General features: G+C 43.1%; 1 long non-coding RNA gene across 1 annotated transcript; it reads left to right on the top strand.

The window, feature by feature from the left end:
• Nucleotides 1-3,961: 3,961 nt before the first annotated feature.
• LOC139434098 (uncharacterized) lies at nt 3,962-7,013 on the top strand. The gene is made up of 3 exons (XR_011643520.1): nt 3,962-4,051; nt 4,940-5,087; nt 6,906-7,013. It is a non-coding gene; the product is annotated as an uncharacterized lncRNA (long non-coding RNA).
• The last annotated feature ends 16,433 nt before the right edge of the window (nt 7,014-23,446 follow it).

Genomic DNA, 23,446 nt, shown 5'->3' with positions numbered 1-23,446 from the left:
TATACACACATGCATTTCCAAACATTTGGACTACCTATGTTGCAAATGTATTATCTTTTCAATTTACACACGGCATCTATTGCACGTCTGTCCGTCCTGGGAGAGGGATCCCTCCTCTGTTGCTCTCCCTGAGGTTTCTCCCATTTTTCCCTTTAAACTGGGTTTTCTTTGGAAGTTTTTCCTTGTACGATGTGAGGGTCTAAGGACAGAGGGTGTCGTATTGTCATACTGATATTCTGTACACACTGTGAAGACCACTGAGACAAATGTAACATTTGTGATATTGGGCTATATAAATAAACATTGATTGATTGATTGATTGATTGATTGATTGATTGATTGATTGATTGATTGATACCACGAAGCCGGTTCAACCTAACCTGGATATGTTCGAGTTAGCCGGTTGGCCTAATCCAAAACATACGTGCTCTCGCTAACCTGTCCTACGACGCGGGTTATCAAATGGATCGCTCAAGCCAGCCGTGTCCTATCTAGTTAGGTGCGCGTTCACATGAAAGGGGTGGTATTTGGAGCATTCGACCAATCACAAACATGGAGAAGCGTGCTGACAGCGCAGCGTCATACTTCCTGAATGAAAAGTGCACTTTAATATTAGTCAAATATGAAGAAGTTAAACTTTAAACATCCATGACTTAAACACTTGATCAGGATCAAAGCCACAGAGCTGCACCTGCAAGGTGAATACAGCTGGGAACAGAACAAGTGTTTGAATGCGTCCATCAACAGGTTTATGATATCACTGCCCCGTCTAAAACACCATCTGACTTTCATTACCTCTGACTCCAGTGTTTCCTCAACTCAACGTGTTGCTAAAATAATACTTCTGCATACAGTATGTGACGCTGTGAGTGTTGCACGGCCAGATACGGCTCAGCTGACTCAGATCAGGAGATATATGATACATTATGAAGTGATATGCCGCGGACTGTACTTAATGTACTCTGATCCGGTTACTGATGTTGAGGCAGATATTTAAGTAAGCTTTCTTAACGCTAATGTTCTAATAGTCAGATTGCTCTGAAGATGGAGGTGATATTCTGTTCATGTTCACGTTCACACAGTCGGTGATTTTTGCCGGCCGTCTTTCCTGCAACGGCAGCTTTTCTGTGTTTCCTTTCTCCTGTAATATGACTTGATCGCTTTAAACTCTGCACACTGAGCTCTGATTGGTCAGCAGGCGGTGCTTTCACTGAGTTGAGCTCTTGGCCTGCAACATAACCTGCTCCGGGGCAGTTTAGCCGTTCAGCATAAGTTACCATGGAGATCTAGCCCGCTAAGAAGAGAACCAGCGTCGTAGGACCGGAAAGCCGGAGTTTTCCCTGAAGTTAGCCGCGAAGAGAACATCCTGCTTCGTAGTACAGGCCTCAGGACTGACTGAAGACATGTGGAACAGAGGACAGGCATGGTTCCATGTACAGGAAACTGGAACTTTGAACAGGTGTTTTCATCTTTTCTGCCTGAAGATTCACAAGTTCTTGATCAGGTGTTTGATGTGGGCTGGCATGATCCTTTCTGCAGCGATAAATAAAGAAAACAAAGACATTTTTTTAAATAATGGTAATGATGGTAACAACAATAATATTAGTATAATTATGTATAATTATGTATATAGCACTTACACAATTGCAAAGTGATTCTCACAACAAAAATAAAGAACAAAACAATATCAACAATAAAAAAAACAAATTATTACAGGAATGTTGAGACAAATAAATGTTTTTTCAGTCTTTACAATGCAGAAATGACCTTCCAAAGGCTAAATTTAAACTCAATACCATAAATAACTGGGTACCAAAGTGCTTTACCTGATAGAACACGCTCCACACGGAGCAGCAACCATCCGGCTCGGCCTTTTGCTGCATATCATCTCCTCCCTCTCCACCGTTTCCAGTACATCTCTACTGTCCAATACAACTTAAATTCCTCAAAAAATCCTATTAAAAAAGTTAAAAACAATGACTGGCTGTTGGCATTGAAATGGATTAGAATCTCACCTTTTTCCTGGATGTCAGGAAGGCCATGGAGTCGTTCCCTTCAAGTCCGCAACCAGTCATAGGAGTTCAAATGCAAAGCCTGAATGATGACAAGAGCGAGAGACATACATTTTACAATTATATTTTTAATTCATACCAGAGCAGTGTGTACAGGCCCTGTACGACATGCAAAGAACAGATCTAATCCCCTGACAGACTCACACACTTTGGTGATGTCCTCATCTGATAATGTTTCATTTTTTAGCAGCATAGTAACATTACTCAAAGTATATGTCAGACCCAACTCATTTACAGTATGTTTTGCATCTCCTCAATAATGGTCTGTATAGTTGAGTAGAAAAAAACTGTCCCTACAATTTCAGGTAGATTAACACACATTTGTAAGAAATGTTTACAATGAAGCACAAAATCCCTCTTTGTATTAAGCGAGCTGCCACAGAAAGTGCAGCTTAACATGCTAACCTTTGGTGAGCTACAGTAAAGCTAACTTCATGCTCAACACAAAACCTTTAACGTGCATTACATTGACGATTTTAAACACAACTTAACTCTCTCTACTTGTAAGATAACGTTTAGTTAACTTACCCTTAAATAACTACATCACGTTTTTCAGTGGAAACACAAACTGCAGAAAACGTTAGCTGCTAACTGTTGTTAGCTAAGACAGCTAGCTCTTAAGGGAAGTAACATAGCCTCATGGCAAACGTAAGGTTGAGTTAACGTAACGTTGTAAGAAAGCAAAACGAACCTTCGAGAAAGCGTTTACTCTCTCTCCTTAGCGGGCATTGTTGATTGTTCGAAACACGATCTCTCGATGTGCTGCCCACACATCGTCGGTTTCATCGACCCCGGGTTACCTGGTCTAGCAAACGTCCGCCTCGTATGACGCACTTGTTTTGTCCATATACGCAACATTTGATCATTTTTTGGCCACAAAAACATCCCATAACCAGATGTTGAGACGGCCCCACATCCCCATACAACATATCGCTTGCCAATTATTCTTGGCGTCTTATTGCTGTGCATCCTTTGTCGTAATATTTGGCCCTTCAATGCATTCAAACGGGACTGAGCTCAGCTGTGTTCCACTCATGACGTCACCGCCGGAAATGGCCGAAGTTGATGTTTCCGGCGCAACGAACGATTGTTACTAACTGACAACTTTTGTATGCTGTTATAATCGTGATTTATTCAAAATAGATCAATAATAAAAAAATCATATGGCACATTCCACAATACAAATGCAACCTCTATCATATACTAAGCCCACTAACAGGTGCTAAAAGCATTTCGTAAGCTCTTTAAGATTTTCTTTGTAATTTTAAGGTAATCATAAAACTGTAAAAAAAAAGCGTCAACTAAAAAAAACGTAAAATGTAATTAAAACCTTTTTACATACATAATTTTCTCAATATTCGATTGAATCCACCACAAACACAAAATATCCAATGTTGAAACAAAAGTAAATAAATATGTTCTCATTAAATTCCTAACTTACTATATTGTAAACATCTACAATTGACAATATCATTCAAACAAATTAAAATGATAGAAAGTGGAGACATTTCTGCAGGGAGGATCAAGGTTTAGAACACACACTGTTATTTACTCAACAAGTCACAGTTATCCTTGTTTTATTTATGTTGCTGTTTTTTTTTCTCCCATTGGTCAATACACAGTAATAAGCCTTAGTTTTACAGTATAATGTATGGTTTTCGGATTCTGGCCGACAGCCAGAGCTACGGCAATTGAAATAGAATTCAGCCAAAACACGGCAGACAAGTCAGGCATGTTTGGAATGAGTCCACAACATTCCTGATTGGTTAATATAAACGTCATCGAAGAAACCTGCCAATGAGAACTGTCCGCGCCTGTCGTTCACATTTGAAACATCCACGTCAGTTTGAGTGGGTCTCCTCCTGCGAGCTACAGCTGTCTAAGTCTGCTGCAGGATTTTATGGATTTATATCGGGATCGTTTTACACGTTAAATATGAGCATCGGGACGTCAACAAAGAACAGAAGACTTGAGATCTGGTGAGTCCTGCAACTGTAATGGAGTTAAATATGTATTTAGATAATCCTTAGTTTGTGAATGTTTTATTTTTTATTTAAGGTTACGTTTCTTCTTCTAGTTAGCTGAGTTTCTTCCCGTTAAGTTGGTATTCATCATTAATAGGTTGTTAAATGTTAAGAAGCCCTGACATGCTGTTTCTTGCAAGATGTTGCGCCCGAAAAACCTGGCTTAACAGGTGGCTGCTAACGTTAGCTTACAGTTTATTGCAGTGCTGCCCCCCCACCCTCTCGTCTCCAACACGGGAGAATTACACATAAACATGCAGCGGGGTGTCACAATGTTGTCGCCAAGTTTAATGTAAAGTTTCACAGCTTTCTTATAGCGGAATCTAGTTTGTTAATGTTCAGTAACAGCTAGCATAGCATAAACAGCTAACCGCTAACGTTTGGCTAACTTGCTAGTTAGCTCTGCTCTATATATTACAAGCTAACATGACTAGCTAGTAGCTAATGTCACACTGTGTGAACTAAAATACTTTTTGTATTACTACATCATACATGCTTGGTCCAAATCACTGCTAAAATTAATTATTTTTGAAAATGTATAGTAAAGAAACACTCAGCCATGCATGAAATAACACGGGTAATGTTTGACCCATGTTGTGCCTTAGAAGTGTAGTGATACAAACATTATTTTTATTCAAAAAGTAAGAAAGGGAAAAATACAAATTGGTGTTGATCCAAAACAGGTTAATTGAGGAATACCTGGAATCCTGAATGGTTAAAGTAATGTATTGCAAATATATTTACAATTAAAACTAATTCGGGTCACTTTTGACACATGTTGGTTGTATGTTGTTGTGTAACAAAGGGTTAACATGACGGCTGTGATGTTCACTCTTTTTACAGAGCACCAGTGGACAGCGAGGACTATGGAAGAGAAGATGTGATGGCTTTGTGTGGAAAGCTGCTGACGCCAGCCTGTGTCCCTCATCAGTCTCTCCAGGCAGCACCCAGCTATTCTTCCATCTTGGAGATGAAAAGACTTATACGATATGTGAGTAATAACTAACTTGTGTCTAACATAGTATTGAATGTGGTTTAGTAAAGTATTTAAAAATACCCCACATTGTACATGTACAGGACAATCAGACCTTGTTCAACAAAGATCATAAGACAATTGTTTTGTCTTTGAGGTACAGCCGCAGCAGAGAGTCTGAGTTTGAAGAAAGCACTAACATTTTATTTAGTGTTGTTTAATCAATCAATATTTACTGGTCTTGAATTTCCTCACTGGATTACAAAATGCTTGAATCTTATTGTACAGGGACATTATGCAGATGTAATCACCTGAAGATGAAAATATAGATTCATCGATATGTACCATTTTAAGGAAATAGACTGTTATGCGCCTTTCACACCAGCGCTTTTCAGTTTCTAGCTCCGAGCGGGAGCTTTTCTGGTTCAGCTCCGGTTTCCCTTTTCAGCTCCCGCTCTGTTCACACCGCCCACTGGCGCTCCAGAGCTGCCCCTGCTGCGTCATGACGTCACCGTTTACATCGCTGATTTGCTCCCCAACGGCAGCCATTACGGCGCTCACAACAACAACTGCGTCGGGTCGATGATCGTGTTGCTTTTAATCACACGAAGCCAGAATAAATTGAATAACGACTTCTCCAACCTTATACTTTGCTCCAGAGTGCCGTGGTTCATTGTTTATTAATGTGTTTCTGCAGAATTTACCGACCGCTGCAGTGCTGCTCTTCCACGGGAGTTTATTCTCCCGTTAGCTCCCGGTTAGCTCACACTGCAGCGGCCGCTCTAAAGTATTCACTGTCCGACTCACACAAGCAGCTGATGCATATCCCCAGTTCCCCTTAGCCTAAGTGAATGTGTGTCAGTCTGAATTGACACTGTTGGTATCACAACGCTGTTATGAAAGTTTCTCTGGTATAAAACGGGTGATGTTAGCATAGCAACCGAAGCTAAACTGACTACTTGCATCCGATAGCTGCAATAATACAAAACAACACGTCTGCCTCTCTCCACAATGATCGATAACAGTGAACGGATGGTCAAAGTAAGGTACAAATAAACAGAATCACACGAAACCTGGTTAGTGTTGCCTGACTTTATAAAGTGTGTTTATAGGCACTACTGCTTGTAGGCAGGCATAACAGTCGACCCATGTTTAGGGGAGGTGGGTTTAGTTTCCTGCACGCCTCGACGTAAGAGAGACGTAAGCGACGTCGCCTCTTAGCTCCAAAGCTCTTGCCTCTGGACCGACAATTTTTTGGAGCTGAAAATGAAGCGGATTCCGGAGCTAAGAGCCGGCGCCGCTGCGGTGTGAACAGGAAAACCCGGCGCTTTTCAGGCTCTAGCTCCGAGCCGGAGCTGAAAAGGCGCTGGTGTGAAAGGGGCATTAGTGGTATTGACCGAAGCTCCACAGCTGTAGCTAGGCGCTGCTAATGAAAACTCAAGTGCTCAATTTGTTGGTTTTTCTTTATTATTAAGAATTGAGCAAGCATATCTTCCTCTTCGAAATCCCAGTTGTACTTCGCTAACACGTAGTGCCTGGGAGGGTGTGTTTGATTGTTCCCACCCTTACCTCACTTATGGACTAGGTCATGTTAGACAAGCAATCCAGTGGTTAGTTTTAGGGTCACCTCCATTGTTTTATTTTTTATTTATTCACTTTAAGAGAAAGGGATTTCAGAAACAAGTCTCACAAGTTTTGTCTCGAGGTAAAATTAACAAAAGCTAACTGTTGTTAGACTATGTTCCCCCCTTCTAAACTTATGAAATAATCAATGCCCTGATAATAACATCCATCATTATGGTTTACTAATAGTTATCACTTCACTTCCTCCTCCAGCACCTGGACACAGCAGGAACCTATGCCAGGATCCTGTTTGTGGACTTCAGCTCTGCCTTCAACACAACCCTCTGGCTGGAGGCTGCGCACCATCAGGACCAGAACCTCTCTCCATCAGGACCAACACCTCTCTCCATCAGGACCAGAACCTCTCTCCATAAGGACCAGAACCTCTCTCCATCAGGACCAAAACCTCTCTCCATCAGGACCAGAACCTCTCTTCATCAGGACCAGAACCTCTCTCCATCAGGACCAACACCTCTCTCCATCAGGACCAACACCTCTCTCCATCAGGACCAGAACCTCTCTCCATCAGGACCAGAACCTCTCTCCATCAGGACCAGAACCTCTCTCCATCAGGACCAACACCTCTCTCCATCAGGACCAACACCTCTCTCCATCAGGACCAGAACCTCTCTCCATCAGGACCAGAACCTCTCTCCATAAGGACCAAAACCTCTCTCCATCAGGACCAGAACCTCTCGGCACCTCAACAAGGCCCGCCCCCCCCACTGACACTTTACCTCAGCCACAACGCAGACTCTGCATGGAGATCACAGGATGGTAAATAATGCAATGTTTAAATATTGCTTACTGCCAATATTTTATATTCTATAATTTATTGCATTCTATTTCTTAATATAGTTCGCTATCTCTGTAGTTTTTACATTTTTTTATTTGTATGTACGACACCTCCTCATACGTGTGAACATACCTGGCAATAAACCCGTTTCTAATTCTGATCTTTTTGTCCTCTAGGTTGCACTGCCACGTCTACAGTAGCACAGAATGGACAGAGGAAACATGATTGGGCCTCAAGTTTTTTGCAGCCAATATACATTATCCTACAAACTTGGGATAGGAGGGTGAGTGAACAAGTTATCCATTGGTTGGAACCTACATCCCCATTGTTAGACGTACTAAATCCTGCACACTGCTCCTTCACATTGACAATGTGAACATATGTCGCCATTTTGCCATTTCTGTTATTTTCAGTTGAATGTTTCAAAGTAATCTTAAAAAATTCAACTTACTTTTTGTTTCTACTGTTTATAAGTATGATGTTTAAATATGAAATGCTGTATTCATTAGTTGTACTATAATTTTACAAATATTTTTAAGTTTTCAGAGTAATTGTTTCCTACAGAACATTTTGTGATGTCATTTTGTTGAACCTGTTTGATTGGAATATGTTAGAAAAAGCTGTAAAATAACAGTATTCTAGCTCTTTAGGTTCTGTATTTATTTTAGTGTTTGATCATACAAATCTAATAAAAGAAAATGTAAAAAACTGTTTTTCTCATCAGAACTTTATTTAAGGTATTTTAATGTAACATTTTAAGACAATGGATTTTGAAAAGAGAGGAAAGTTTCTTCTAAAATATGTAAGGACAATTTCTGTATACTAATTGCTTTTGCACTTTATTTCAGTTAAAGTATTTTTACTTTAATTTTATGGTTTTTGTTTGGCAGCCTGCTGCCAGTCATTTGACCGTTTTTCCCATTTTTTTTGCCCATAGAAGTTTTAGTGCTGTACTTTTATTAAACGTTATTGACTGTAAAAAGAGCAGATACATCTGTAAAACCTGTAAAATATTTAAGGACAATTCCCGTAAATTAATGTTATAAATTCTGCAGAACCATTTTATAGAAAACAATAGCAATGTTCTATAGATTATTTTGCAGAATCTATAGTAAAATCCATAGGTAAATTCTATAGAATATTTGCCAATATTCTGCAGTATATTCTACAGAAATTCTATAGAAACATCAATTTGTGACCTATATGGAATATAGGTCACAAATTCTATGGTATTCTCCAGAACAGTTCTATAGAAAGCATCCATGGGGTTTTCTATAGGATTCTATAGACTATTTTCTACAAAAAAACCATCTACAGTGTATATTTTCTATACTATAGTATTCTATAGATTATTTCCCAGAATCTATAGTAAAACACGTAGGCAATTTCTATAGTATATCCGCAAAAATCCTGTAGTATTCTACAGAAATTTTCTATAGAATTTGTCCATAGATTTTTCTATAGATTATTTCCCAGAATCTATAGTAAAACACGTAGGCAATTTCTATAGTATATCCGCAAAAATCCTGTATTATTCTATAGAAATTTTCTATAGAATTTGTCCATAGATTTTTCTATAGTATTCTATAGATTTTTTTGCTAAGGGCATGTACATGTACTGCACAAATAATCAGAAATAAAAACTCATTACTCGCATAAAATGACATCAAAACACATTTTAATGTCCAAATGAACCTTAAAATAGGCATTTTCCACCGAGAATAACACGAAGGTTGGCCATTGTTGTTGATCACGTGGTCTGGGAGCTGTTGCAGCATCCATAGCAACCACCTTAGCAACCATGAATGTGTACACATTCATGAAGTAATCTTCGTCATAACTAGCAAACTAAACATCATGTACATGTACTGCACAAATAATCAGAAATAAAAACTCATTACTCGCATAAAATCACATCAAATGGCCAAATGAACCTTAAAATAGGCATTATGAAGGTCTATGGGACGCCCTGCCCGTAGAAGCCTGACGGTCAAGGGGTCCGCTGTCCGCAATGAAGGTCTATGGGATGCCCTGCCCGTAGAAGCCTGACGGGCAAGGGGTACCCTGTACGTAATATAGCGACGGGGAGGGGCCCTGACCGTCCGTCAATATATGACGGGATGGGAGTGAGAACGTGTTGGTATAATATATGTCTTGCTGAAAGCAATGCCATGCCTAAACATAGATCTGCTAACATAAACATACTCTTAATATTTTTTTTATAGTTGTGTAAAAAATATAAAACATGTTTAAAATTATTTGAACATAAATGACAGGCAACCCTGATTATAATCCTTCAACACTGTATGATTTCGTCTTTCGACAGTCCACATCAACTCACCCAGACTAGAACAGCTCGGTCAAATTTAGTCTTATCAGGCGTGACAGCCAAATGGTATTTCTAATTTGCCCACAATCACAATATGTGTCTTTGCCTAAGGCGGTTTTGAGCAGTTCTGCATCGTAACACACAGCAACCCATGTCCATAAATGCACAATTAAACGCTGCTGTGGAACATGGACAGACCAAACTAACATCAAAGTTAATGGAGACTGGATACATTTACTGTGGTACTTCCCTTTTATATAGTATATGTTACTATTGAGTCTTGGTGCTGTTTAGTACCTTGAATGGATGCAGCAGACTAACTAACCCCTATGGGTTAAGAGTTTAAGAGAAATTAGTAAGCATTGCCTTTTCCTTCCTAAGTGGGCTAATCTAAATCAGCTTGCGGCTGCTTCACGTTCCTCTTAACAGTGCTTGCAATACGGCCCTCACCATATGCTGCTTGATTACTACAACACCTCATTAAACACACACACACACACACACACACACACACACACACACACACACACACACACACACACACACACACACACACACACACACACACACACACACACACACACACACACACACACACACACACAGAGATTCAGAGTTTTTACATTATATGCTAACAATGGTCAAATATTTCTTTTGGTGACTGTCTGTTAATTTAACCTCTTCCTTTTCTGGATTTCATTCAAGAAAATACACTATTAAGCCTTCAACTTACTGTAAAATGTTTTCCTAATAAATCAGTTGAAAATACTGCGTGTGACTCAAGAAAGCTCAGTCAGTAATATGTTAGTGCGTTACTGTGATTCAATAAACAAGCTCCGTAGTCGTCATCATCATCATCATCACCTTTGCTGTCACCATCATTTTCATCATCATTATCACCTCTCCATGATTCATTACGTCATTATCCATCCACCTTGATACGTACTGTACTGTTAGAGTGTGCAACAGTCCCCCTCTGATTGAGATTTATGACCAGGGATGCAATGATTATGACTCCATTACATAGAGATCGACCGCAGGTACATATTGCACTGACTTTCCCCATGTTCACTGTGCGTGCCCACATTAATGAATGGACCCACTTTCAGTCTGAACCAACTGTTCATCTGCAAAAATGTACTGTAAGAAAATGTATGTGACCAACACCAAAGGCTGTAGAGTGGCATAAACAATTTAATCAAAAACTGACTCATGCAATCATATCACGCAGGATGTAAACACTGTTTTATGAAGAACAATGCACATCATTTGCAAGATATATAATTGAATAGCATACAATTACTGTATGTATTCTGTACTGGTTACCTCATGTATTCCTAATATGTATTTCAGACATACATTAACTGTATTAGAAAAACCACTGCCACTGTGAGACCTGGTAATATGGTCTACCCCTGTGAGTGATACAAGAAGGTGAAAATATATCTATATAATTTATTTTAAGAAGATATATATAAAAGGTAATCTGTGGCCTCAAATTAACATTTAATTCCACAATTTGGTCATTTTTCATCACCGGATAAGTGTATGTACAAAAGCCAGCCCTCCGCAGCCTGCTGCTATGCCATGCAGACGCAATGACGCAATGACCCACAGACCTGTAAGTTATGTTTTATGCAGGCAGCATCATAATGTTGTAAATTAACCACAGCTCTCCCCGTGCACATCAAACATGTCATTTGGCTTAGTAATTACTCTGATTATTCTGCAAAAAAACAGGTGTTGGAGAATGACATTGGAAATGGTTCATGCAGCTCGAAAAAAAACTGGTGAAAGATTAAAAACTTCTTGCTCGGCTTACAACTCCCTCAGGACCGCCTGTTCTTTTAGCCGCTGTCTCCATCCTAAACATCGGGTAATGGCTGCCATCATCTTTTTTTAACGAGGCTGGCCAGAATGTCATCTGGAACTCCATAGGGAATTAATTAATTGGACTGAGGCTACAAATTACTATCTTGTGTGCACACATTAATCAAAACATGGTAATGATTTCATTAAATTAATGTAATAAATTATATCTTTTGCACACAAATTAGTCAATTGCAGCCTTGATGTATACATTTCTTTGTCTTTTCTCCAGGGCTCCATAGAATTGTGCCAAAGTAATTGAAAAACATGTATTTCCCAATGCAGTTTCTGGCTGTGCAACACATAATCATAATGAGGCGTGTGGCGCAGTGGATAGAGCCTTGGTGTTGGGATCAGTGGGTCACAGGTTCAAACCCCACTGCAGTCAGCATGTCGTTGTGTCCCTGAGCAAGATACTTCACCCCAAATTGCTCCTGTGGGGATTGCCCTCAGTATTGTAAGTCGCTTTGGAAAAAAGCGTCTAAAAAGTGACATGTAATGTAATAATCACATTTCAAATGTAGTGATCCCACTTCCAGGCACGGTAGGCTGCCTGGTGCAGCCTTCTTTACACATACAGTAGTGTTGTTTATTTGTTGTGTGTATAAATTGGTCTCGTACATAGCTTAATTTGTTGCGATGATTACTTATTCAAGGGTGGCTTTGTTTGATGTGATGCCGTCAGACCACTGTTTTCATTTCCCATGAGCAATGCTTTGAGTGTCACAGTGCTGAGCCTGTGTCTCATGGGGTAAAGGAACATCTGGAAATGCACAGCCTGCTGGGCTCCTTCTCCTCAGAGGAACCAGCTTCATTTAAACAATTTTGAATGCCTCAAGCTGTAGCTGTTGCTGCTGACTGCGGACTATGGGTGACACTTTTGGAGTCTGGGTGACATCTGAGAGGTCATATTCATTTAAAATAATCAATGTTTTGCACTATGGAACACCTCTTCTGCAATTAGCTGTTCATTTTTGCTAGGCCTGGCTTGTTCGTCAGGGAGTAGGAGACCCAATCTGCCTGGCAGCACAGTCAGCAAAGGCCACTCACAACCTGGGGCGCTTGGGCAAGAATCTGTGCCAGCTTGCGAAATTTGTTTAATTTTACACCTTTGACTTTGGATCTCACACCGAAAAGTTTGACATGACCATTGCAAGGTGTGTCATGACCTCACTGTCGAAATGCAGATGATTAGAGCCTCCATCACCCTTGACATTTAACAATTCCGCAAACATTCACCCATGGCGGATTTCTCTATTTGTGTTAATCCTCATTGTCCCAGGAAAGGAAGGGTCAAAACGTGTTCCTAAATAATAAAAAGTTATTCTGGTTCTATAGGGCATGTTCTTGTCATTCAGACAAAGGCTCAGTTGGCAGGTTAACCACCTCTTTTTGTGTTTACAACAATTCAGCTTTTTTTTTTTTAAAACGTCAGTTGTAATAGCAGTTCCCTGTAAATGCATTATTTTCACAGCACTCTAGCAGCCTTAGTAATTATGACAGGGCAACAGAGGAGGACATTTGCCATTATTAAAGAACACTTGCAGGTCTAGGTGGATGAATGGGGCTTGTTGGTTTCCTTTTCCCAACCGACAGTCAAGGTTTTGGTTTTCTTAACAGTAACCAGAACAGTCGAGTAGAACTAAACAAACCTTAATCATAAAATGAAACACATTTTTTTAAATAATGAATTCAGATCAGTTTAAAAAACTGTCAGTTTCAAAAACTGACAGTCCTGCTGACAGTCCAAATCAGAATCAGCACTCTCATTTTAAGGTAAGTTACAAATAGATGTAAAGGCATGTACAGTAAGAGATTTAAAAGACAAATGAACTATATTTCTTTGAATTTATACTGTAATAATCTTCGCCTAATTTAATCAGTGACCAGATTACAGTAAGTGGAGCGTACGGATTTAGTGTCATCTGTTGGACTTGTCTGGGTATATTTCCAATGTTAACTAAATTCTGGGATAATGCTGATGGTTTACGCTTACTGTACGTCCACACAGCAGCTTTAAACAAATCTTCCAACGCTTCCAACGCTTCTCTGCCCATTGACTTTGAATGGGGATGACGTCACTTTGCCTCGCTTTTTGCCGAACTGCATTGTGGGGGAGCGAAGCGAAGATTTCCAGGATTTTCAGGATTCAAAAGTTGAGCAATGTTCAACTTTTGAAGCTGAGCTGGAAGCGTCAGCCAATCAAATCCTGTTTATGCAAATCTGACAGTACAAGCGCTAGCCAATCAAACCACGTGTAAGCAGGGAGAGACAGACCGCAGTTCATTTCCTCATATTCCAAACGAGAAATTACGGTAGCAAATCACCCGGTTCTTTACGACCAGACTATTTACCGGGATACAAAACGGAGGAACCAGGCATGGAGGGAGGTGGCAGAGACAGTGGCTGAAACTGGTAGGTTTTCGCCTGTTTGGGGAGTTTATATATTGCTCGCATAAAATCCCCGGGTTTTTTTGCTTTGTATGTCGGGGGCGGGAGATTCATGTGATTGGTTGTTGGTCGCGTTGCTCGCAAACAATCCCCAAGTTTTCAGACACGCCCAGCTCCAAGATTTTCAAGATTTTTTCAAAGCTGCTGTGTGGATGTACCGTTACACTGTCACATTGTGTTTAACACTGGGCACTGAAACTGAGAGCGTTCACTGCATTGGTCATACCTGTGAACCTGGCAGCTAAGGATTGACAGGCACAACATGAGGTTAGCTCCCTTTCCACTATTAATGGGTGAAGGAGTCTCTGACCCTGGCTGACTTATTTGTATGCACAGTGGCTGGTAATCAGACCCGTGCTTGGCAAGTTGTCAGCCTGATCTTTTTGCAGCAGGTCAGTGGAGTCATTGTTCAAAACAGAAGGGAATAGAGTTATATTAGAGGTAGAAATATATAAAATGGTTGGTGTGTGTTAGTTACGGCCCCTACACACGGCGGCGTGCGTTGCCGCTTCAACGCTTCTGCCCATTCACTTTGAATGGGGTGACCAGTGGCGGCTGGTGGAAAATATTTTTGGTGGGGCTATTGATAGAGTGAGTAAAAAAATTAAATTAGGACTTCTGGTGATGTAATGGCGCGTTTCCAGTGCAGCGCGGAGCTCGCTTTAATGCTGCGTTCAGACCGGACGCGATGCGAATATTCGCTTCGCTCTAAACGCTCCTATCGCATCGCTCTAGTCGCTCGAGTTTCACCACAGCTGCCAGCTGTGTTTACTCGCATCATTCAAACAAGACGCGCTGGCTCGGGAGCTACAACAACATGAACATATTTTACCGTGATTAAATTGTAATACACGTTTCTAAATGATGCCGACGTAACAACATACTGATACCGGTTAGTAAAAACCATGAATCAATGCTTTGACAAGTCTGCAGACAGACGGCAGGCGAAAAACCTTTTAGAATGCTTGTTCCCTGAATGGAGCTTGGCTAAGCTAACGCTATATATGCTCCGACCGTCCACACTCACAACAACGGCCTACGGACATAGATAAACCAGCGACTGTATTCTCCATGACACAGACAGTCTGTGGTTTGTACTTGTTTAACTTTTGTCTAGTTTCTGAACAGATCGTATCTGTCCCCGGCTGTTTGAAGAGCAAGCATGTGAAACAAAAGATAGCATTTACCTGTTTGCATCCAGCTAGCCATGTGAGAAGCCTTGTTACGTTTTGTCTTTTTCACGAGCTTGCTGTGATATATACAAATCGGGTTGGTCCGGTCCAAGGTCTTTTTAAGTATCAATTTATCTCCCAAACTTCTCCTTTCAAAAGGATTGGAGAGTAGCTCTTGGGCGGACCGAGGTTCCGGCGACTCACACCATTCTCATCCAAATACTGCGTCACCTTGGTCACTCACGAGTCTAAAAAACAACTCACGTCAACGCACGTAAGCAACATGGGCATCAACGTGAGCGCCCACGTGACTCTTTTTAAGTATCAATTTATCTCCCAAACTTCTCCTTTCAAAAGGATTGGAGAGTAGCTCTTGGGCGGACCGAGGTTCCGGCGACTCACACCATTCTCATCCAAATACTGCGTCACCTTGGTCACTCACGAGTCTAAAAAACAACTCACGTCAACGCACGTAAGCAACATGGGCATCAACGTGAGCGCCCACGTGACCAAAATATTTGACGGCGCTGATTGGCTGAAATTATGTTTCGGCGGCACAGTTTACTATTGAGACTTTTGCAACCTGCTGGTTGCTGCTGTTTCGCTCGGGGGCTCTGCCCGGTAATGATAAACTAATGCCATGGGCAAGGCCAGGCAGGAAACAGGTGACTTATCGTAACACAATTTTAAACGAGATTGTATTGTAGATTATACATTTTTGTGATACCAATTGTATGATATTTACCTTGTTCATTAAAAATTAAAATATAAAATATATATATTTTTTAAATATATATTTTTTAAATATATTTTTTTTATTTAATATTTTTTTTTATTTTTTATTTTGTATCTGGCAAGAGGTGGGGCGGCGCCCCTATGGGCCGGCCGCCACTGGGGGTGACGTCACGATTCGCCGAATTGCATTGTGGGAGCAAAGCGTAGCTTCTCTCGCGGTGCTCGCTGCAAAAGTAGAGCAATGTTCTACTTTTGCCGCCTCGACGGAGGCGTCAGCCAATCAAATCCCGCATATGCAAATCTGACAGTACAAGCGCTAGCCAATCAAACCGTGTGTATGTTGGGAGAGCCAGACCGCAGTTATTTCCCATATGTCAAAAAATGGAGGAGAAAATGATCGTGGCGGTAGGGAATCATCCGGTATTATATGACCAGTCCCTCTTTACATACAGGGATACAAACCGGAGGAGCCAGGCATGGGGGGAGGTGGCAGAGACAGTGGGTGAAACTGGTAGGTTTTCGCCTGTTTTGGGGAGTTTATATCCAGTGTACTTCGTTTGAATGGACAGCTAGCAAGCATAGACAGTATATTTAGCCAGCATGGATGTAGCATGAATGCTTTGCTTTGTATGTCCAGGGCGGGACATTCATGTGATTGGTTGTTGGTCGCGTTGCTCGCGTTGGCTCCCCAAGCTCAAGACACGCCCACCGCCAAGCGGCAACGCACGCCGCCGTGTGTAGGCTCCGTTAGGGTCCACTAATGAGGTACCATGCTGCCCCATGAACTGGATGAAGAATGCAGCATTTTGTCAGATTTTTTGAGCCGGCTAATCTTCATTGGCTGAGTAAATGCTTGCAAATGCTATACATATCTCATATGATATATTCACTTTTTTAAGCAGTGAAACAGTTTTCAACAAAAACTATGTAATTTAATGATGAATAAAACATACCTTAGTCCTTTTCCTTTCAGCATGGTCCGCCATGCTTGCTTTAAAAAGGGGGCATAGCTCCAATGCAGGCCACTTTAAATGATGTGACAAACTTTGATTGGCTTATAGACATCCAATCAAAAATGTGTGTTCATTTCGCAGGAGTCCAATCACAACGATCATAGATCTAGAAATCCCAGAAAAGTCATGTTGACTGAAATGGACAGGGAACTGAACGGGTTAAGTTCATATTCTAATAATACTGTGTGCACTTTTCATTTACTGTGTTTTTGTACTGCCTTTTACCTCAGTTGAATCATTCACTGCACTGATTGGTTGAACAGTGCAATTGATAATACTTTATGTTGTACTGTCTTGGCAAATATATTGTGGGAGTGGGAGTAATTAGTCTTAGGTATTATCATGGCCAAGTGTGCAGTTTATGTTCTGCATTCAAATATTCAGTTTGATGAAGTCACATAACTAATGCTTCCAAATCATTTATCACGTTTTACTTTCATAATTTAGTATGGGCAAATTACAATGTATGTATTGGCCGTGAATTAAACATGAGCAGTAATTTGTGCAGGAAATGGATCCTGATTTGCCAAGGTATGTAGTGACATCTAAATGTACGACTACATGACTCACCATAGCAGATTTGAGGAATAGCTGCAAAAACACATGAAATATGCATGGTAGGAGGGATATTAATAGATCACAGATGTTCTATTCAGTCTACACAAAGGTAACCCACAGTAACGGCCAGAGAAACAGCACTTACATCAACTTGCTCAGTCAATGTTAGTTCAAACCGGAGAGACGTGATGTAAGAATTACATATTTATTGTTACACGTCATATGAATGAAATGATTGCCATGATAATACAACAGGAGAATGTAATGGTGTTTGGCGATTAGGCCCCGGTTTGCAGGATAATCATTCAGGAGGGAAAGCACCGCTCCAATGAAATCCCCGGGGTCTAGACACTGGTGGTGGTGCTGAGTAGGTGAGACCGGTCTGAAGAAGGAAGGTTTAGCTTTGTCCTGGAGGAGACTGGAGGCGAGAGGGGTGGAGGCGGGTTGCGGTCATCTGCAAATGACAACTGACAGGGAGGAAGAGCAGTCATTTAAGGAATTTAGCATGTGCAGCTATTGGCTGCTGAGGGGTGACGCCCTCATATTTAATGAGGGGGGAAGGGAGCCATAGAGTGACGTGTAAGTGACTCGTGTTAGGTCTTCCTTATTGAACTTGCGCTAAGCTTCATTTCAAACCGGAGAGACGTGATGTAAGAATTACATATTTATTGTTACACGTCATATGAATGAAATGATTGCCATGATAATACAACAGGAGAATGTAATGGTGTTTGGCGATTAGGCCCCGGTTTGCAGGATAATCATTCAGGAGGGAAAGCACCGCTCCGATGAAATCCCCAAAACCAGTGAAGTATGAAATACTGAGATGAACTGAGTTGCTTACCTTGTGGGGTGACTGGTGATCTGGGAAGGAAAGATAATAGATTAACACAGATATGAGCGACATAGTGCCGGAATCACTGCCGGAGCTTACGGGTCATGCTGAGACTCTGACAGCCGAAATCAGTGCCGGTCTTACCTGAAAACGACCTGCGGGTCGCATTCCTGGCCAGCAGGGCTTGACTACGCCGAGGAGCGAGCGGTTTCGTTTTGTAACGGTGGCCCAACGTCCACGACACCGAAGTGTACGGTAGCCCGAAGCTACGACACCGAAGTGTTCGGTGGCCTTCCACCACGCCTGACTTCGCAGGCTATATATGTATATATATATATATCTTTTTCTTTACTCTTTTCTCTTTCTTTTTTTCCTTTGTTTTGTAACTGACACCGGAGTGTACGGTGGCCTGAGTCCACGCCTGACTTCACAGGATATCTCTTTCTTTTCCTTCTTTACTCTTTCTTTATTTTCTTTGTTTTGTAACTGCCACGGGGGTGTACGGTGGCCCGAGTCCACGTCTGACTGCAGGAAATACATTTTACACTGATACGTTTGAGCAAGGCCTGGGAATGAAATACCTGTGTGCCGGAGATGAAGCCTGTTACATGTAGTTGCAGCGTGAGACGAGACATTATTCCCTGTGGGCGGGGCCCGCGGAATTAGGACAGGAATGCAGTTTTGAATATCAGGAACCTTAGTGAGACATGTTGTGAATGTGTTTATGAGCCACCACCAGTTATATGTATAAATACCATAGTTAGGGTCCGAGAGATCTTTGGGAAGCCAGTACGGTGCTGATGTCTGGGCGAATGTAGGTTGCGAAGGCGGAGGAGGTCCACCGTCCTAGTTGTTGAAGGGATGAGGTGGAGAGACCTTGATTAGCAGCCGAGGTGGCTGCACCTATCCTAAAGGAATGTCCTGAGTATGATGTAGGTGATTGGCCGGATTTAGTGAGGACTTGCTTGAGGTAGAAGGTGAACAGGCGAAGCGTTAGGGGGGCATTTCCTTTGATGAGAAAAAGTGGTGAGGACGGATTGGTGGAGGGTCTGCAGCGCAGGAATTTAATCATGGAATTAAAAGGGCAGAACGGGGAATCGATGCGAGCTGCGATGACTGAGCAGGCTCCTCCACATTTGGAGTGTTTGAGGCTAAGACTAAAGTGGTTGGTGTTAAAGACTAGGTCGGAGAGGCAGACGTCTTGACTGGGGTCGAACGTGAGGGAAGCCGTGGTGAATTCACCGGGTCGGATCAGCGCGTAGAAGGCTAGTAGGAATACAGAATCGAGCAGTGCGTCGATGTAGGGGGAGAATAATCCTTTCCTGAGTGTGGACAGCATGAGGTGCAGAACGGGGAGCGTGATGGGGAGCCTCGGGTCTGCAGCGGGGGGAAATGTCTTATACAGCCCTTTAAGGATGAGTTTAACCGTAGGGTTTGAGAATAGGCTGGGAAAGCTAGGATCGGAGCAGCGAACGTTAAATTGAATTCCTGCTAAGAGGCTCCGGATATACTGGGGTTTGAGGTGTCGATCAGTGGTGCAGTAGCCCATAAAAGGAACACGCAAGGTCATCATAGAAAAAAGTAACTCCGTTCCAGTGGGCGAGCAGGAGAGACCAGAAACGTAAGTCTGAGCGGCAGCCTTCGTCTAGGAGAACGCGGTCATGAAGATTTTCGACCGCTGATGCTGTGTCCAGGAGGCAGGAGATGAACGTGCGCCCCTGGCAGATGACGCGCATGGCGAAGTTGAGGTGTCCTAGAAGGGAGAGCAACTGTTGTTTTGTGATGATGTGTTGCTCGCAGTATGATTTGGTGATGTCCCGGATGCGCTGCAGTTTGTCTGAGGGGAGAGATGCCTTCATCTCTATAGAGTCGAGGGTGATGCCTAAGAACTCTAAGCTTGTGTTGGGACCTAACGTTTTCTCCTTGGAGAGGGGGACGCCTAACTCCTGAAAGCAGTGTTTTAGTTTGCTTAGTGAGGTCCCTGAGCTGTGCTGTGGCGGATCTATGAGGAGGAAGTCGTCCAGTAGGTAAAGGACGGAGGGGATTCTAACTATGTTTAGCAGGATCCAGCAAAGCACTTCCGAGAAGGAGTTAAAAATGCAGGGGCTGCTTCTGCACCCGAAGGTTAGGCGAACGGCGAAATAGAATTTGGACTCCCACTTAATGCCGAACAGATTCCACTGGGACGGGTGAATAGGAATGATTTTGAAGGCGTCAGTAATGTCCGCTTTGGAGAGCCACGCTCCGTGCCCTGTGAACTTAATCAATTTGATTGCATTGTCCACTGAGGCATAGTGAAGGGAAAACTGCTCTGAAGGGATGATACTATTGACGCTGCAAAATGGGCCGGAACGGGTAGCGGACAGATCGAACATCAGCCTTTTCTTATCGGAGTACTTGCGTGTGGCTATTCCGATGGGATTTGAACGGAACACTGGGAAGGGGGAGGAGCTAAAGGGACCGATTATATATCCTTTTTGGAGTTCTTTGTCGATGAGCTGGGAGACTATGTTAGGTTCTTTAGCGGCTGACTGAAGATTTTTTGCTACGAAAGTAACTGTGGGAGATGAGAGGACCCCTACCCTGAAGCCTTGGGAGAGCCCTGATAGGAGATAGTCCACGAACACGGAATCTGGGTGGGTGGATAGCGCTGCTGCTAGCTGAGGGATGTTAATGGGAGTGGAGGGGTGATGTTTCAGAATGTTTTTCCACCACGAGGTCTCTGGCGCAGAGCTACTAGGTTTTGGTTACGCCTGGGGCATACGGACTTCGGGTGTGCCTCCCTGCAGAAACTGACGGTTTGGTCTATCGATTCCGGAATACTGCATGTGAGAGGCTCTGGGCGCGGAGAAAGGCACTGATGGGCAGAGGGCAGCGATGTGGCCCTGCGCTCCGCAGCTGTTGCAGGAAATAGCGGATTGCCCGCCGGTAGCCATCACGAGCAGCTCGATGTCCATCACTGACCAGTCGAGGTGGATATTGCTATGCGCTAGGTGAAGCGCTGCCTTACTAGAAAAGCTTTTGTGATACTGGTAGAAGATGGATTTCCCGTATCTAAGGTTGATATCTCCGATAATGGCCATGTATGTATCTAATTCTACTCTTCTCTCAGGGTAGACGGAGCAGATTACGTCACGGAAGATGCCGAAAGCTACCATAAATTGCCCTACGCTGATGTCTCTGATGAGCCTGAGGTGTGCGGTCTTAAAGACGGCGGTGATATTTCCTCCTGTGGCGATGGCTTTATCGCACTCCGGGGAGGGAAGAATATGGCTAAGCAGGTTAACATCCTTCCCTTCGAGAATTTTTGACCTAAGCCGTGTGGAGATGTTGGCGGCTTGGGAAATAAAAGGCCTACCTGCAGGGGGGCTGGGAGGGCCGAAGCCAGAGAATAAGGATGAGCTGCCGCTGGGATGCGTGGAACACCCTGACCTGAAAACCCCAGCGGGACTGGGGCAGCGAGCGCTGCTCTGAGTGCGACCGACGTTGACGCTCCTGTGCCGGAGTCTTCAATGGCCTGAAGGCGAGCATCGATGGCTCTTATGGAGCTATCCAGGGATTGCAGGGCGCTGGCGACGCTACTCACCCCGCTCCCGGCCTGGTGAGCCTGGGAAGGGGTGGACTTGGGAGGCGGACGGGGTCCTGGAGGGCTCGATTTCCTGGTCCTTTTTCCTCCGCGGCCTCGGCCGCGTCCTCGCCTTGGTCTCTCTGGGGAGCTGCTTCCCCGGGCTGGGGAGCTGTGCTGGAGACCTGATCCGAGAGCTCTCGGAGCTGCGAGAGAGTGAGGCCTGGAGCTGTGGGGATGCCCTGCTGCTGGAGTCGGGCGATGAGGAAGTCTACCTCCGATGATAGGCCGCTGTGGGGAGTCAAACCGGGATCAAATATATCAATACCAGGTTCGTCTGAATTGTCCGAGTTGGACATCTTGCGCTAGTTTTTCTGTTTGTTTTTCTCACGAGGAGGAGTAGTATTACTGCTACTGTTTGCGGTCATCTGCAAATGACAACTGACAGGGAGGAAGAGCAGTCATTTAAGGAATTTAGCATGTGCGGCTATTGGCTGCTGAGGGGTGACGCCCTCATATTTAATGAGGGGGGAAGTGAGCCATAGAGTGACGTGTAAGTGACTCGTGTTAGGTCTTCCTTATTGAACTTGCGCTAAGCTTCATTTCAAACCGGAGAGACGTGATGTAAGAATTACATATTTATTGTTACACGTCATATGAATGAAATGATTGCCATGATAGTACAACAGGAGAATGTAATGGTGTTTGGCGATTAGGCCCCGGTTTGCAGGATAATCATTCAGGAGGGAAAGCACCGCTCCGATGAAATCCCCAAAACCAGTGAAGTATGAAATACTGAGATGAACTGAGTTGCTTACCTTGTGGGGTGACTGGTGATCTGGGAAGGAAAGATAATAGATTAACACAGATATGAGCGACATAGTGCCGGAATCACTGCCGGAGCTTACGGGTCATGCTGAGACTCTGACAGCCGAAATCAGTGCCGGTCTTACCTGAAAACGACCTGCGGGTCGCATTCCTGGCCAGCAGGGCTTGACTACGCCGAGGAGCGAGCGGTTTCGTTTTGTAACGGTGGCCCAACGTCCACGACACCGAAGTGTACGGTAGCCCGAAGCTACGACACCGAAGTGTTCGGTGGCCTTCCGCCACGCCTGACTTCGCAGGCTATATATGTATATATATATATATCTTTTTCTTTACTCTTTTCTCTTTCTTTTTTTCCTTTGTTTTGTAACTGACACCGGAGTGTACGGTGGCCTGAGTCCACGCCTGACTTCACAGGATATCTCTTTCTTTTCCTTCTTTACTCTTTCTTTATTTTCTTTGTTTTGTAACTGCCACGGGGGTGTACGGTGGCCCGAGTCCACGCCTGACTGCAGGAAATACATTTTACACTGATACGTTTGAGCAAGGCCTGGGAATGAAATACCTGTGTGCCGGAGATGAAGCCTGTTACATGTAGTTGCAGCG

Source organism: Pseudochaenichthys georgianus, chromosome 7 (genome assembly GCF_902827115.2).
Source record: "Pseudochaenichthys georgianus chromosome 7, fPseGeo1.2, whole genome shotgun sequence".
In the NCBI taxonomy this organism is placed as follows: domain Eukaryota; kingdom Metazoa; phylum Chordata; class Actinopteri; order Perciformes; family Channichthyidae; genus Pseudochaenichthys; species Pseudochaenichthys georgianus.
The sequence above is the reverse complement of the archived record's forward strand: the minus strand, read 5'-3'. Positions and strand labels throughout refer to the sequence as shown.